Below are 14,596 nucleotides of genomic sequence, written 5' to 3'. Positions count from 1 at the left end.
CTCTCCCTCTCCCTAACCCTCTGCCCTCTGCCCCCAAGCCCCCTGCTTGTGCTCCCTCCCTTTCACTCACTCTAAAAAAAAATCCTTCTTTGCCACTTTGTATATTGCTTGTATCTACTGGACTCTCAGCCAACAAGACCCCTGAGTATGGTCATCCTACCCCACACACCAGAAGAAACAACAAAGTACATAATTACCCAGAGAGTTATACATCTGCTTAGTGTATGTTGGTCTTCTCTCTGTGTCCATCCCCACCCATACAAAGACAGCCCAGATAAAGTAGGATTTCCTCGACATCCTTGAGCAGTAATATTCTGCTCTATAATTATTAGAATATTCTGCTCTATAATTATTAGAATAATTATTTGCAAACCTCAGGGGTAGAGTGAGGATTGAGGGAGAGTCTTTCTGTAAGCTAAAGATCACTATATAAATGTTAGAGTGTTGTCATTTTCTTTCCCACATTATTTTCACCTATTTTTTTTTTTATCAAACTCATGTCTTTTTTTTTCTTTCAAAGGCTGAGATACTGAAGACTTATCCAATCCAATTATGAATGCCTACAAACATAGTCTATAGGCTTTGTGGTCTAAAAAATAAAATGTAGAGCCTTCTGGGGAAGATAGCAGAGTAGGAGGACCCTAGGCTCACCCCATTCCATAAATACAACTAGATTATGCTCACATCCATGTAAATAATCAAGAAAATGACCCAAAGATTGGCAGAATAAATTCCACAGATAAATGCAGAGAAGAAGCCACATCAGAATCAGTCAAGGGACTCACAAAATAAAAGGATGTAAAGTATGACACCATATACCTAAAATGTGGGAAGAAGAGGAATAAAGAATGGGTTCAAACTTAAATGACCAACAACTGAAGATAGACTACTATATACAGAAGATGTTATATGCAAACTGAATGGTAACCACAAATCAAAAATCAATGACAGATATGCAAAACAATAAAGAGAAAAGAATCCAGGTATATCACTAAAGAAAGCCAACTTATCGTGAGAGAAGAGAGCAAGGGAAGAAAGGAACAGAGAAGAATTATAAAAACAACCATAAAACAAGTACCAAAATGGCAATAAATACATACCTATCAATAATTGCTTTGAATGTAGGTGAACTAAATGCCCCCAATCAAAAGACAAAGAGTGACAGAATGGATAAAAAAGAAAAAAAAAAAAAAAACAAGACCCACATATATGCGCTGTCTACAAGAGACTAATTTCATATATAAAGGCATATGCAGATTGAAAGTGAAGGGATAAAGAAGCATTTATCATGCAAGTGGATGTGAAAAGAAAAGGTAGCAATATTTATATCAAACAGAATAGACTTTAAAACAAAGACTGTAACAACAGACAAAAAATGACACCATATAATCATTCAGGTGACAAGCCAAGGAGAAGATATAAACTGTAAATATTTATGCACCCAACATGAGCACCCAAATACTTAAAGCAGTTAATAACAAACATAAAGGAACTAATCACTAATAATACAATAGTAGTAGTGGACTTAAACACCCCACTTACATCAATAGATCATCCAAACAGAAAATCAACAAGGAAACAGTGGCTTTGAATGACACATTAGACCAGATGGATTTAATAGATATATTCAGAACATTCCATCCTAAAATAGCAGAATACACATTGTTTTAAGTGCACAGGGAACACTCTCCAGAATAGATCACATATTAGGCCACAGAACAAGCCTCAACATAGTAAAAAATGTTGAAGTCATTCCATGTATCTTTTCTGACCACAGTGCTATGAAACTAGAAATCAACCACAAAAGAAACTCTGGGAAAAGCACAGATACATGGAGGTCAAACAACATGCTACTAAAGAATGAATGGGTCAACCAAGAAATCAGAAGTCAAAGAGGAAATAAAAAAATACATGGAGACAAATGAAAATGAAAACACAATGGTCCAAAATCTTTGGGATGAAGCAAAAGGTGTTCTAAGAGGGAAGTTTATAGCAAAACACGCCTACCTCAAGAAGCAAGAAAAATCTCAAATAAACACTCTAACCTTATACATAAAGGAGCTAGAAAAAGAAGAACAACCAAACCGGAAACCAGTAGAAGGAAGGCAGTAATGAAGATTAGAGGAGAAATAAATGAAATAGAAACTAAAAAAAAAAAAAAAAAAAAAATAAATAAAAAAAAGAGAAAATTAAAATAAATAAGATTAAAAAAAAAAAAAAAAAAAAAAAACAAGTCAATAGAATCAGGAGCTAATTTACATAAGTTGCATTAGTGACCTCAGAAGTTGCCTTGTGCAAGTACATTCTCTTCTGTTGTATTTCATAATTGTGTTACCTTCCAGCAAGATTCTAAATGTGTACAGCACCATGCATGAAGAGTCAATAAGCCAAGAAGAAATACCCCTTTCTTACATATACTCTGCAATCACAGAAATGCAATGCTCATACTTGAGAAATATTTGATTGCTTAATAAAAAATGAGCATGCTGAAAAGACACATTGACATAGTCTATATAAAAGAAAACCAGAAAAAATATAAATATATATTGAATATTTCCATATACATGAAAATGTGTAACATATATAAATACATAATATATAACTATATTACATGTGTTTTTATATATTTTTTAAACTTTTAATTTAAGCCAAGATCTAAGTGGAAGTAAACCATGACTTATCTACAATTCAGTATGTTGGGAAGAGGCAGTAAGGCTGAGATGAGTGTCCTTGGGGCCAGATGAAAAGGTCAAGGGAAACTCAGCTGATGATTATCCATCTTTCCCGTGGACCATATCCGAGAGCCCTTACCTAACATGTTTAATCATGAAAAATGTATAGGCTGGAGAGAGTATAAGATGAATCGAAGCCTCTTTGTGAACATCCAAGATTGCTTCTACCTGGAAAAATGAGGAATCCTGAACTAAGGCAAAAGGGAAAAAAGGACTTGGGAGAGAGGACCAGGGGAAAAGTGTGCACGTTTCAGTTTTGCTATCCATTTCCATTGACTTGTGAATCTGTCATGGTGGATTTATGAGACCATTACAATACATGCCGTGAAGATGCATTATTATTTTTTAACCAACATTAAAGTTTAAGAACTGAATAAAAGCTTTGCTCAACGATCGACCAGATTCTCTCTCAGAACAAAGAAATGGAAGAACAAATCAGCAGCAAGATTTAGAGTCCATGGGGGACATATTTGACATTGTTTCTTTTGAGGGGGGCATTTTTATCTGTATGCTTCCCTGCACAGAGTTCAGAGAAGAAAGTGCTGCTCTACATTTTATAGTTAACTGGTTTTAGGACATTTAAGTTCCAAACTGGGAAAATGACAAACTAAATCAGACTGCTAGTTAGCTGTCTTTGGATAGGATCCAGTTTGTACAGTACTGGCCTATTCAATGTCTTTAAAAATTGGAATTGTCAACTTTGAAAATCTGGCATTGTTATAGAAGTCTTTGGATTTTTAGTTTTATCCTAAAAATTCAAGAGATCTTTAATCCTGTGCAACAATTTGCTGAGTTGAGAAGAGGCTGTTTCCTTTAGCTCTCCTGTGTTCTATGTTTATCATGGTCTGGTGGCTCTGTTGTCTCGTGGGCACTGAGATTTGCACACCAGCGGTCATTTAATATAGAGGAAGGTGTTTGGGCTCTTTTCCCAGGATTCTATTCAAAGAAACAAAACAAAACAAAGGACTGAGTGACCATATGTTTCAAGAAAAGTTGGAGACAGCATATGTTTTCCTGGAAATATACAACACTCTTCCATATGTAGAGGTAGGCTAAAACATAATATAATTTAAGTCATCATTATATAATAAACCCAGACTGCTTCATTCATTTCTTGTTTAATAACAATAGGGACCAGGTATTCGACTCATGGATTTATGAGACATCTTCTAAGTTCTTTTTTTTTTTTTTTTGACATCTTCTAAGTTCTAATACTCCATTTATTCTACAGTAAAGTCTAAGTGTGCTTTACCATTTTGACACAGGTAACAAAATAATTCCCATGTGGGCTTATTAAATGAAGAGCAGGAGAGGAGAAAATGGTGTTCTATACAGAGAAGAACACAAAACTACAGATAGAAAGCAAAGGCTAGAGCTCAGATCCCATAGGTTGAAGCCCAGGACTATTTCTGCTACAGTTTCTCCCATTTCTGTTCTTTTCCAGATACATTAATCAATGGTGGAGTCATTACTGAGTGATTTAGGTCTCCAAGCCTCCTTTCACTTAAAAAAAAAATACAAATTCTTAAACTTCACAGGAAACTTCCCTTTCATTTTCTCAATGACTTTACAGTTTCCAATGATGGTGTAAAATTTTTCTCTCTTCTATAATCCCTTCTCAGATCCCTTTGGAACAAACAGCCTTCTCTCTTCTGAGCTCTCAGAGTGTTAGTTTTTATTGTCACTGAAACTAGAAGTGAACATTTTCTCAGTTTAACAATAGGATATGCTTGCTTCCCAAGACACAAAGTAATTGTGTTTGGTGCAAAATTGCCTACTGCATTTTGACCATTAATGATTCATGATGCTTTCTATTCTACTTGCAAATGTTGAGTTTTATACTTCCCAGGGATATCCAGGCTGTCTCCCTTTTTCCATCCTGGAGAAGTTACTTGAGCAAAACTCACAAGGGCTAGTGATTCATGAATTTCATAAAAGAGCAGAGGAGAGTGCATTTTAGGAGAGCAATATTTCAAGGAGCCCAAGGAAGACCCTCCAGAAAACATGTACCCACACTCACACACAGAGCAGAACTAAAGCTCAGAATGAGGCTCCCTTAGGAGAAGAAAACACAGAAAGTCTAGTGCTACAGGAACCAACCCTCAACCTTTTATTGTGTGTATTAAAGTGAAGTAATGCTTTATAAAACCAGGCGGAAGTGTTTTTGCTCTAAGAAACCCTTGTTTAAAGAACTCCTGACCCATAGATTCGATCTAGATGATCTGACTGTAATTATTCACACATTTCTCAAAAACCTAACACTAGGAATTAATGAATGCCAAATAGCCAGATTCATATCTGAATCTGCTAAAAGTCTGCCTTCATTTGGAGGAAGTCTGCAAGGTCAAATGGAGCCCAAAATGTTGGGGTTTCTAAATAACAGAAAACATATATTATCTTTTCTGGGAGGGGAAAATTAGCACAAGACCTGTGACTTCATTTACAACTTAAGTGGACAATTTCTGTTTCTTAAAATGAATATATTACCTATGTTAAGTAAATGATAGGTTTCAAAAGCTATGTGGAATGAAACGAATGACTGTAATTATATGCAATGTATTTAGTAAATAAAATCCCATGAGTCCATAATAATAATAAAAAGAAAAAAATCATTTACTACCATTGGAGGTGACTATTATACCAATTCCATAATCTGAAAATTGGCAATTAAGAATGTGGAATAGGGGCACCTGGGTGGCTCAGTCATTAAGCGTCTGCTTCGGCTCAGGTCATGATCCCAGGGTCCTGGGATCGAGCCCCACATTGGGCTCCCTGCTCCGCGGGAAGCCTGCTTCTCCCTCTCCCACTCCCCCTGTTTGTGTTCCCTCTCTCGCTGTGTCTCTCTCTGTCAAATAAATAAATAAAATCTTAAAAAAAAAAAATGGAATAATTCTTTCAACAATCATTTAAAGGGAACAAGATAATAATAAAATTGTTAGATAAAAAGTTGGTGGGGAATGGAATATTTGTACAGTTTCTAAGTATTACTCCAGAGTTATATTTGATTTCTGTGGCTGCACAACAAATTACCACAAACTTAGTGGCTTTAAATGACACACAGTACGCAACATAGGGTCTCACAAGGCTGCAGTCAAGGTGAGAGCTGGGCCACGTTCCTCTGGAAGCCACCTGTAGTTCACTGTCAGGTGACCTTCTCAAAGACCTCTCACAACAAGGCAGCTTATTTCTTCAAAGACAGCAAAGAACTGGGGGGAGAGGGGGATGGGGGGTTGCTATTCAATGGCTATAGTCTCAGTTTTGCAAGATGAAAATTTTTTTTAAAGATTTTATTTATTTGTTTGACAGAGAGAGGGAACACAAGCGGGGGAGAGGGAGAAGCAGACTCCCCGCTGAGCAGGGACCCCCCCCCTCACCCCCCAACACAGGACTCGATCCCAAGACCCTGGGATCATACCTGAGCAGAGGGCAGCCGCTTAATGACTGAGCCACCTAGGCACCCAGCAAGATGGAAATGTTGTAAAGATCTATTGTACAACAATATGAATCCAGTTAACACTACTGAACTGAACACTTCAAAACAGTTAAGATGGTGAACTTATATCATCTGTTTTTTAGCATATTTTTAAACCCAAAAAGAAGGAAAACATAAAGCACCTTTTGATTCTGAGGATTAATACTGCAGAAGAAAATTACTACCTACCTTTATTAGATGTCCTGGCATTGTTAGCTCATACCAGTCTGGGTTGCAATCAACGGCTCAGGTTCTAAAATACTCTCAGTGGTGTTGACTCCGTAGGGAGGGTTGTGGCTCCTACATTTTAAATAGTCAGAAATGCCAAGAGGTAGAAAAAGCTTCTCGGGGGAGGGATTTCTTAGCCACCGAGACTGTCCAAGAATAGGTGACACTATTTTAAACCAGTGCTTCTCAAAATTTCATACACATAAGAATCACAGAGTCTTGTTAAGCGGCAGATTCCTATGCAAGACGTCTGGAGTGGGATCTGAGGTTCTGCAATTCTAACGCTCTCCCAGGTGATTTTGATGCTGCTGTTTGGAATCATGAGAGCTTAAAGAGATTCAAATAATTAACAAAGGTTAAACTGACTACGCAGTATTTATCAATTTCATGTAATCATTAAAATCACCTGGTACTTCATTAATACCAATGTCCAGGCCCCAACCCTGGGGATGATGCTTTAGTTGTTCTTCAGTGGCAGCCTAGTATTTATGATTTTAATCTTCATTTTTATGACCAGCTAATTTGGGGAAATATTAGATGATCATTAAAATGGTTTTTGGTATTGACTTCCCAAAATCCTGCTTCTCCATATTTCTCCTACGGGCTAGCTGTCAACTAGGTTTTCAATAGATACCGCTCTCCACCGCTGGCTTGGTGTGTTGTTTCAGCTGGGGACATTAGAATCTCTATTACATGGAATCACCCCCCACCTTTATTGCTAATAATCAAGAATAAGCACTCTACATATGAACCTGTTATCGTCATTTAGTTAGATGAGTTCATTAAGTGATAGACTTTCATTTTTATAACAACTCTGTGAGGTTTTCATTATTGCGCTCGCTGTGTGGATTAGAAGACAGAAGTCTATAGAGATCAAGTGACTTGCTCAAGGTCATACAAAAGGACAAAGTTATGGAGCGTGGATTAACTCTTATCTCAGTCCCGAACCTGGTCCCTCAGAAGCCAGAGGCCCCATCACCTCCGTGTGCTTGTAAGGTGCAGAGCCTGCAAGCTGTTCACATCTTCGGCCCTTCTCTCCTTGATGTCTCCATTTACCTCGGCTTTCTGCATCCTGCTAGGACTTCACGCTCTGACTTTTGCATCTGCTCTCCCCAGTTCCCCTGGCACTGGACCCCTGATTGTATCCAGTGTCAGGTTCAGACTTGCTCTCTCCAGTATCTTCCACTGGTCTTCTTGAACATCCACATTCATCTCAGTCTGGAGGAAAAGCCAAACTGAGATGTAATGAGGCTCCTGATGCTAAGCTCTTCAGAACATCAGTCAACTATATTCCCTGAATTATTCTTTGCTCCAAACCAGCTGCTCTGTGCAGAGCCATGTGGGGGGTTTGGTAGGGTAGGAAAATCTGCACTCATAGGTGGTTAATAGAGACTTTCTGATTCTTTTCTATTCCCCAGTGATAATTAGTATGAATTGCATGGAAATCATTTGCCTAACAGAACAGCAGTAGCCCAGAACAGTTCAGGGTACTTGCAGATGGAGGACTCTGCCCAAATAGCCATGAATTGTGTCCTCATGGAGCTTCTGATTCTGTGAGGAAGATACTTTTATCTATTTTTTTAAAGATTTATGTATTGGGAACCTGGGTGGTTCAGTCCGTTAACCGTCTGCCTTCTGCTCAGGTCATGATCCCAAGGGTCCTGGGATCAAGTCCCGCATTCGAGCTCCTTGCTCAGCAGTGAGCCTGCTTCTTCCTCTCCCTCTGCTGCTTCCCCTGCTTGTGCTCTCTCTCAATCTCGCACTCTCTCTCAAATAAATAAATAAAATCTTTTAAAAATTTTTTAAAAATAAAGATTTATGTATTTATTTGAGAGAGAGAGCACATGTGCAAGTGGGGGAGGGGCAGAAGGAGAGGGAGAAGGAGAGAAGCAGACTCCCCTCTGAGCAGGGAGCATGAGGGGCTTGATCTCAGGACTCTGAGATCATGACCTGAGCCAAAATCAAGAGTCAGATGCTGAAGCAACTGAGCCACCCAAGCGCCCCAAGGAAGATACTTTTAATTAAATACTCAAAACAATCCATGTTTGACTACAAATAGTGATCAGGGCTGTGAAGAGAAGGAACACAAATGTTGGAATAAAGTCTCAGATGTGTGGTAGAAATCAGCAAAGATCTGATCAGGTTAATCTCATTTTCCCTTTTATTTTCTTTAATAGAGTTGTGATGTTTATAGTTGTAAAAAGAGTTAACATTTATTGAGTCCTTATTATGCACAATTGGTTTCTTATAAGTACTTGATATGCTTTATCATATTATATCTGCACAGAAACCATATTAGCCTTCTAAAATAGCTACTCTCAATCCACTTGAGTTTCTTCACTTTCGAGTTTGGGACAGAGTGCTTATGGAACCATAAGCATCATACAGACAGGGAGCAATGGGTGCAGAATTGAACACAAGTCTATCTGACTCTAATGCTCAAGTTTTTAGCAATTGTTGATGGCTTACTGCCTCAGGAAAATACAGTAGATGTGGTGTACTGAGAGCTGGTTGTCTCGTGTCATAACCGGGTCCAGGATGCAGAGAGAGTGGCAGGAGCAATGTAAGAACAATCAGGTAGACTGCTAATTGGTTGAACACACAGACCCAAAGGAGATTTTTCGATGCGTGGCAAAAAGGAGGAAGGTTGGTAATAGCGTCTGCCTGGGACTCTGTCCTTGGCCCTGTCTGAAACAGTTTGTCAGTTGACCTAGGAAAACATATGAAAGGGGAGGGTTCATCCCATGTGTGGACCAAAAATGCTGAGAGGAGGAGTGAATAGTTTGGTTGACAAAATCAGTACTCACAAAAATCGCCACCAAGGTCTGCATCTCTTAATGTGAAATATAATGCGAATGAACGTGAAGTCTTGCCTTTTGAGTTCAGAGTATCAACGGTATAAATATAGAAATGGGGAAATGACACTTCACATTTTGACAGAGGAATTTTTCTGGGTGGGATACTCAAGATGTGGCAACAGTATAAGGTGACATGTAGAACCCTTAATGAGATCTATGCTTCACTCTGAGATGTGTAAAATTTGGGAAAAGAACGTATAAAACAAAGGAAAGAGGAGACAGCATTGCTTTATCTGAGCTGACCATTTGGAAAGGGGAATTGCAGTATTCCACATGGTTTGGCACCTTCTAGTGAGGTTATATAGAGAACAATCGAGTCATCTAGAGGAGAGAAGCAGGATGTTAAATGCTTGGAGATAATTTCATATGAAGGGCAGTCAAAACTTAAATTAATAAATAAAACTATGTTGTTGACTTCGGGGCAGATGAGACTCTGGGCTAGTTGACAAGCTGTCATTGGCACTTGGACCCTCCTGCAGAGGTGGCGTGACTTCACGTTGGGGATTGTGGTGGGGGGGTTGATGAGACCACTGGGCACAAGAAGAGGAAACTACGAGAGAATAATTGTTCTTGGTCTCCATCTTACAGATGAGAAAACAGAGGTCTAGAGAGTTTCAGTAACCTTAGCCTGAGTTAAGGGCTTGACAAATATATCAAGAGAGAGGGAGAGCAGAGTAGGTGAAAGATTTTAGGGAAGGTTGCAAAAAGCAAATCAGAAGTCAGGATAGATAGGTACTCATTGAATTGGGGTGCCTGGGTGGCTCAGTTGGTTAAGCATCGGAATCTTGGTTTTGGTACAGGTCATGATCTCAGGGTTGTGAGATCAAACCCCACATCCGGCGCCGCACTGTGTGAGGAGTGTGGCTAAGATTCTCTCTCTCCCTCTGCCCCTCCCCACACTCATGTACTCTCTCTCGCTCTCTCAAAAAAAAAAAAAAAAAAGGGCACTCATTGACAAAAATAATTATAGGTAAAAATGTATTGCTGCTATTTTACTGTGTCACCCACTTTCCATACTGGGTCTCATTTCATATTTCTAGCAATCCTTTCTCCATCTTAAAGACCAGAAGACCGAGTAACTTGTCTGTTCATGGCTGAGACTCAGCCATATCTGGGTTAGACTCCAGAGCCCATGCTAAGAGCCAACCCCTCATTGCTCTAATAACAGAACAGGAGCATATCAGGAGGTTAGGGCAGAAAGGCAAGAGACACCGAGGCCAAGAAAAGAGAGGTATTTGCTCAAGGGAAGAAGCCGGCAGACTCTAGTAAGGACTGGGCTGGAGACACAGGGGTCTGGATGGGGAGTGATAACATGGGGAATCATAAGTCACTAGAATAATCAGGAGTGTGGCAATTTCTGGAAAGCAATGGTTGTAACCAACTCCGGCTAATATTACCCTTCCCTGGGGTGGGGTCTTTAGCCATGACCTATCAATATCCTGAGACAAATGCCTGCTGGACAACCTCAAATCCATGCCCATTCAGGGCAATATCACTCTGCTTGAGAGGTGTTCTCACCTTCTTTTGCCTAAACACGTTGTCTACACTCAGTTTTTAATGAAAAAAGAAATCATTAAGGATTAACAGAGCACATAAAAAGTGCTTCCGACAGCAGGGCTATCATACCAATATTGTGATTTGTATTGATGAAGTGTCTCCCTGCCCGAGCTTAACATAGTTTCTCCCTTGTAGACTTCACACATTTAGCACAAGAGACATTATCTTTCACCCTAGGTGATGGGGAAAGAAAAACCATCATGCATTCTAATGTGGGGCTTAGTTCTGGAGAAACTGAGCCTGACAGGATATAATCTGAGTCCTCAACATCAAAGACCAAACCCTGGAACAGATTCTGCTCCTCTAATCTTATATTCTACCCCCAACCTCCAGCTTGCTGCCTCTGTTACTTAAGCTGGAGGAATCATTTCATTTTCCAAGTTCTTCATCCAGAAATGTAGTGAGGCCACTTCTGGAATGGGCCAGGGGCCTGTTAGTGGAAAAATTGCCCCAAGCCTACCCTAATGGGTTCGGGCCGCAGAGGTCTTTCTTCTCCTCTAAGCCCCAAGTGCCGCCTGAGTTCATTTCTTGCTCCTCGGCATCTTGCTGCGCACTGCTTTATTAAGAGGAATTTACTCTTCAATTTCCTGTAGTGACTTCAAATTCCCAAGGTTACCGCAGCACCTTGCTTTATAGCAACAATTACACACCACTCCCTAAGGTCATAAAGGATTTGGAAATACATCCTCAGAGGAGCCTTCGGATGTCAGATGCCACCAGCTTGCAACAACATTAACTCTATCATTAGAAGCTCGGGTGTGAGGAGAGAAGGAGCCCAAAGAGAACAAGGAGAGGGTTCTTTAAATATCCTGGCCTGGTCTCCACACTCAGGGAGTGCTGTGAGTTGGGGGGAGCATGGTCCTGGTAATGAGCATTGGTTTTCTCTTGCAGGGGGCAGCTTGTCTGCAGGGGGTGGGGTTTCTCTCCTCCAGCCTCTGATCACAGAGCCACATAACTCTCCTCTCAAGGTGATTATTTTAAATGTGTAACATTTTCAAAGTAACTTACTGTTGAGGCTCTTTTAATTTTCAGAGCCACTTGGCAGGGGGCCTGTATGGACCTTATTTTATGGTCTCCTAACAATGCGTACAGTGCAGCATCTCAAGGAATCACACTCTCCAAATGGGAGTTGAGGACAATGCTCCAGACCATCAGCAGCAAATCCTGTGTTTTATAAAGAGGGAAACTGATACTCAGAGAGAGTAGTTCAGCTCACATGCTATCACAGTGCAAGTAAACTGGGAGATATTTTTCTTATACTTTTATTGACCATAAATCCCACTTTCATCACAGAAAGAAGAGCAATGCATTGACTCGTCCCATAGGTTCTTTTCCTTTCTTTCTTTCTTTCTTTCTTTGAATCTGATGTATTTATTAATTCAGTTTGGCTTTATAACAACCCAAATTTGGGAGACTTATGAATAAAATAAATCTGGAGTGAGCAGCCTCTGGTACTTGAATTAATTTAATTTAAGAGGAAAATAAGATGTGTAATCCCCATTTATGACAATAGTTGGGGAAAAGCCAGGGCTTTGTTGAAGGGCTTAGTGGCAGCATCCCCAGCAAACATGAGATGAGAAAGTCACACTATGAAATTGTAACATTCCACATGGCAACCTTGCTTTTCCCAGGCAAGAGGATTGAGAGAGAAAGGGAGCCCCTCAGATGACATGACTCAAAATCCCTACATATGTCTCTTTTGTTAGTATCAATTCCTCCTCTCAGTTTGGCTATGAAATAGTGGTTCCTAGAAATATCTATCAGTAGGTGAATACGTGTGTATTTCACATAGCTATTTTGTAAACAAGGAATATAATACTTTGTTTCTCTCTCTAGGTCTGATAATAATAGAGAACAAAGGGGGCCCAGCAATGAGTTGAGGTGTATATATCAGTGACTTTTGTATAAAAAAAAGAGTCCCTTCCTGGGGCGCCTAGGTGGCTCAGTTGGTTAAGCGGCTGCCTTCAGCTCAGGTCATGATCCCGGGGTCCTGGGATCGAGTCCCACATCGGGCTCCCTGCTCAGCGGGGAGTCTGTTTCTCCCTCTCCCTCTGCCTGCCTCTGCCCCTGCTTGTGCTCTCTGTCTCTGTGTCAAATAAAAATAAATAAAATCTTTCAAAAAAAAAAAAAAAGTCCCTTCTGGAATCTAGATGAGGAAACTTTTGAAATCTAGATCCTGGTCAGAAACTTCACCAAAAAATTTACTTACTTATTTATTCAGCAAGAAGCTTTTAAGTAACTACTACAGGCATGGTATATGTATGTCTCAGTCTTTATGTCCAAATGGAAATGCAGAGACCCAAATCTGAGAGTGGTCATAAAAACACACAAGGGACATAGTCACGGCACAGTAGCTTCCAAGAAACTGAAGAATAAAAGTTTAGAAGAAGATAGGAAAAATGAACATCTGCTGAGCCCCTACTCTGACCAAGGTTTTGAACTGGATACTCTATTAACATCACACTATTTTCATTATGAATGGAATTTAAATTCAGTATGCCCTTTGATGCAGAAAAGTTTAATCACATAAAATAACTTTCCCATGGTCTCACCTCCAGAAGGTGGGTCTGGGGTTGGAATCCAGGTTTATCTGATTCCAAAGCCCAACACTTTCCATTATCTGCATGAATTGCTCATTGGTGCAAGACATATATATATATATATATATATATATATATATATTAATACATTTCCCCAGAATGTCAAAATTACTTTTTATAAAGTCTGTCAAAGCAGGCTTAGTCTGTAAGAGACAAGTTAAACTGAGTTCTGAATCAAGTGCACAGTAACTGATTTTATAGGGCAGTGTCACATAGTGGTTACCACCCTGGGCTCTGAAATCCATCCTGTGATTTGGAGCCTACTTTAACCCATTTGCGGTTGTGTGTAGCAAGCAAGCCTCTCCCCACTCTGAGTCTCAGGTTCTCCATTATATTAGTCAGAGTCCTGTTAGAAACTTAATGGGGACTTAATGGGAGTTCAATAAAGCGATTTTTTACAAAGGTGTAGGCAGGTTCCTGGAAACCACCAGGAAAGACTTGGTATCCCCAGCAAGTAACTACCAGGAGCTGCTACCTCCCCAGGGCTGCAGAGCCTGACGGAGGGAGAATGTTTGAACCCGGGGAGTGAGGGAGAGCTGCGTGGAGAGGGCTGCCTGGCAGAAGATGCAGCCTTTGCATTCGAGATGTGCATCCATCCAAAGGCATGAGGGAGCTGGACAGGAAGTACCCCAACCTCGCTCTCACCCTTTCCTACAGTCATCTCCTGGTCCCTGTTGGTGGAACTGAAATGGAAGCCAGAAAAAAAGGAATACCATTCACATTGGTTGCCCTCCCAAGTATTCCAGCAGGATGGGGAATAATGGATAGTGGATGCAAAAACAAGCAAGCACACATCCATCAAATGGGGATAATAGCAGAACTTACTCTGAGAGTTGTTGCCAAGACTACCTGAATTACCCCCAAGTTATATAGAAAGACTAATACTTGTCCCCATGTAGCTGCTAGAGACCAATATCTGTAACTCGTCTGCCTTAAGGAGGGCACAGACCCAATCTCAAGTCCAAAAAGGTGAACAAAATGGGCTCTATGATCTGCACAGCTCATATCTCCCTGGGACTTCCAGCACATTCCCTGTAATGGTCTGCATTCGACGGAGTGGACTATGATTTCTTGAAATAATTGGTGCACTAGCTGACTTGCTTTTTTCTTTCTCATGGGTTTCTCTGGGTAAATAAGAATCTACATGGT

Source organism: Phoca vitulina, unplaced genomic scaffold (genome assembly GCF_004348235.1).
Source record: "Phoca vitulina isolate PV1807 unplaced genomic scaffold, GSC_HSeal_1.0 scaffold28, whole genome shotgun sequence".
Lineage (NCBI taxonomy): Eukaryota > Metazoa > Chordata > Mammalia > Carnivora > Phocidae > Phoca > Phoca vitulina.
Note: the sequence above shows the minus strand (reverse complement) of the source record.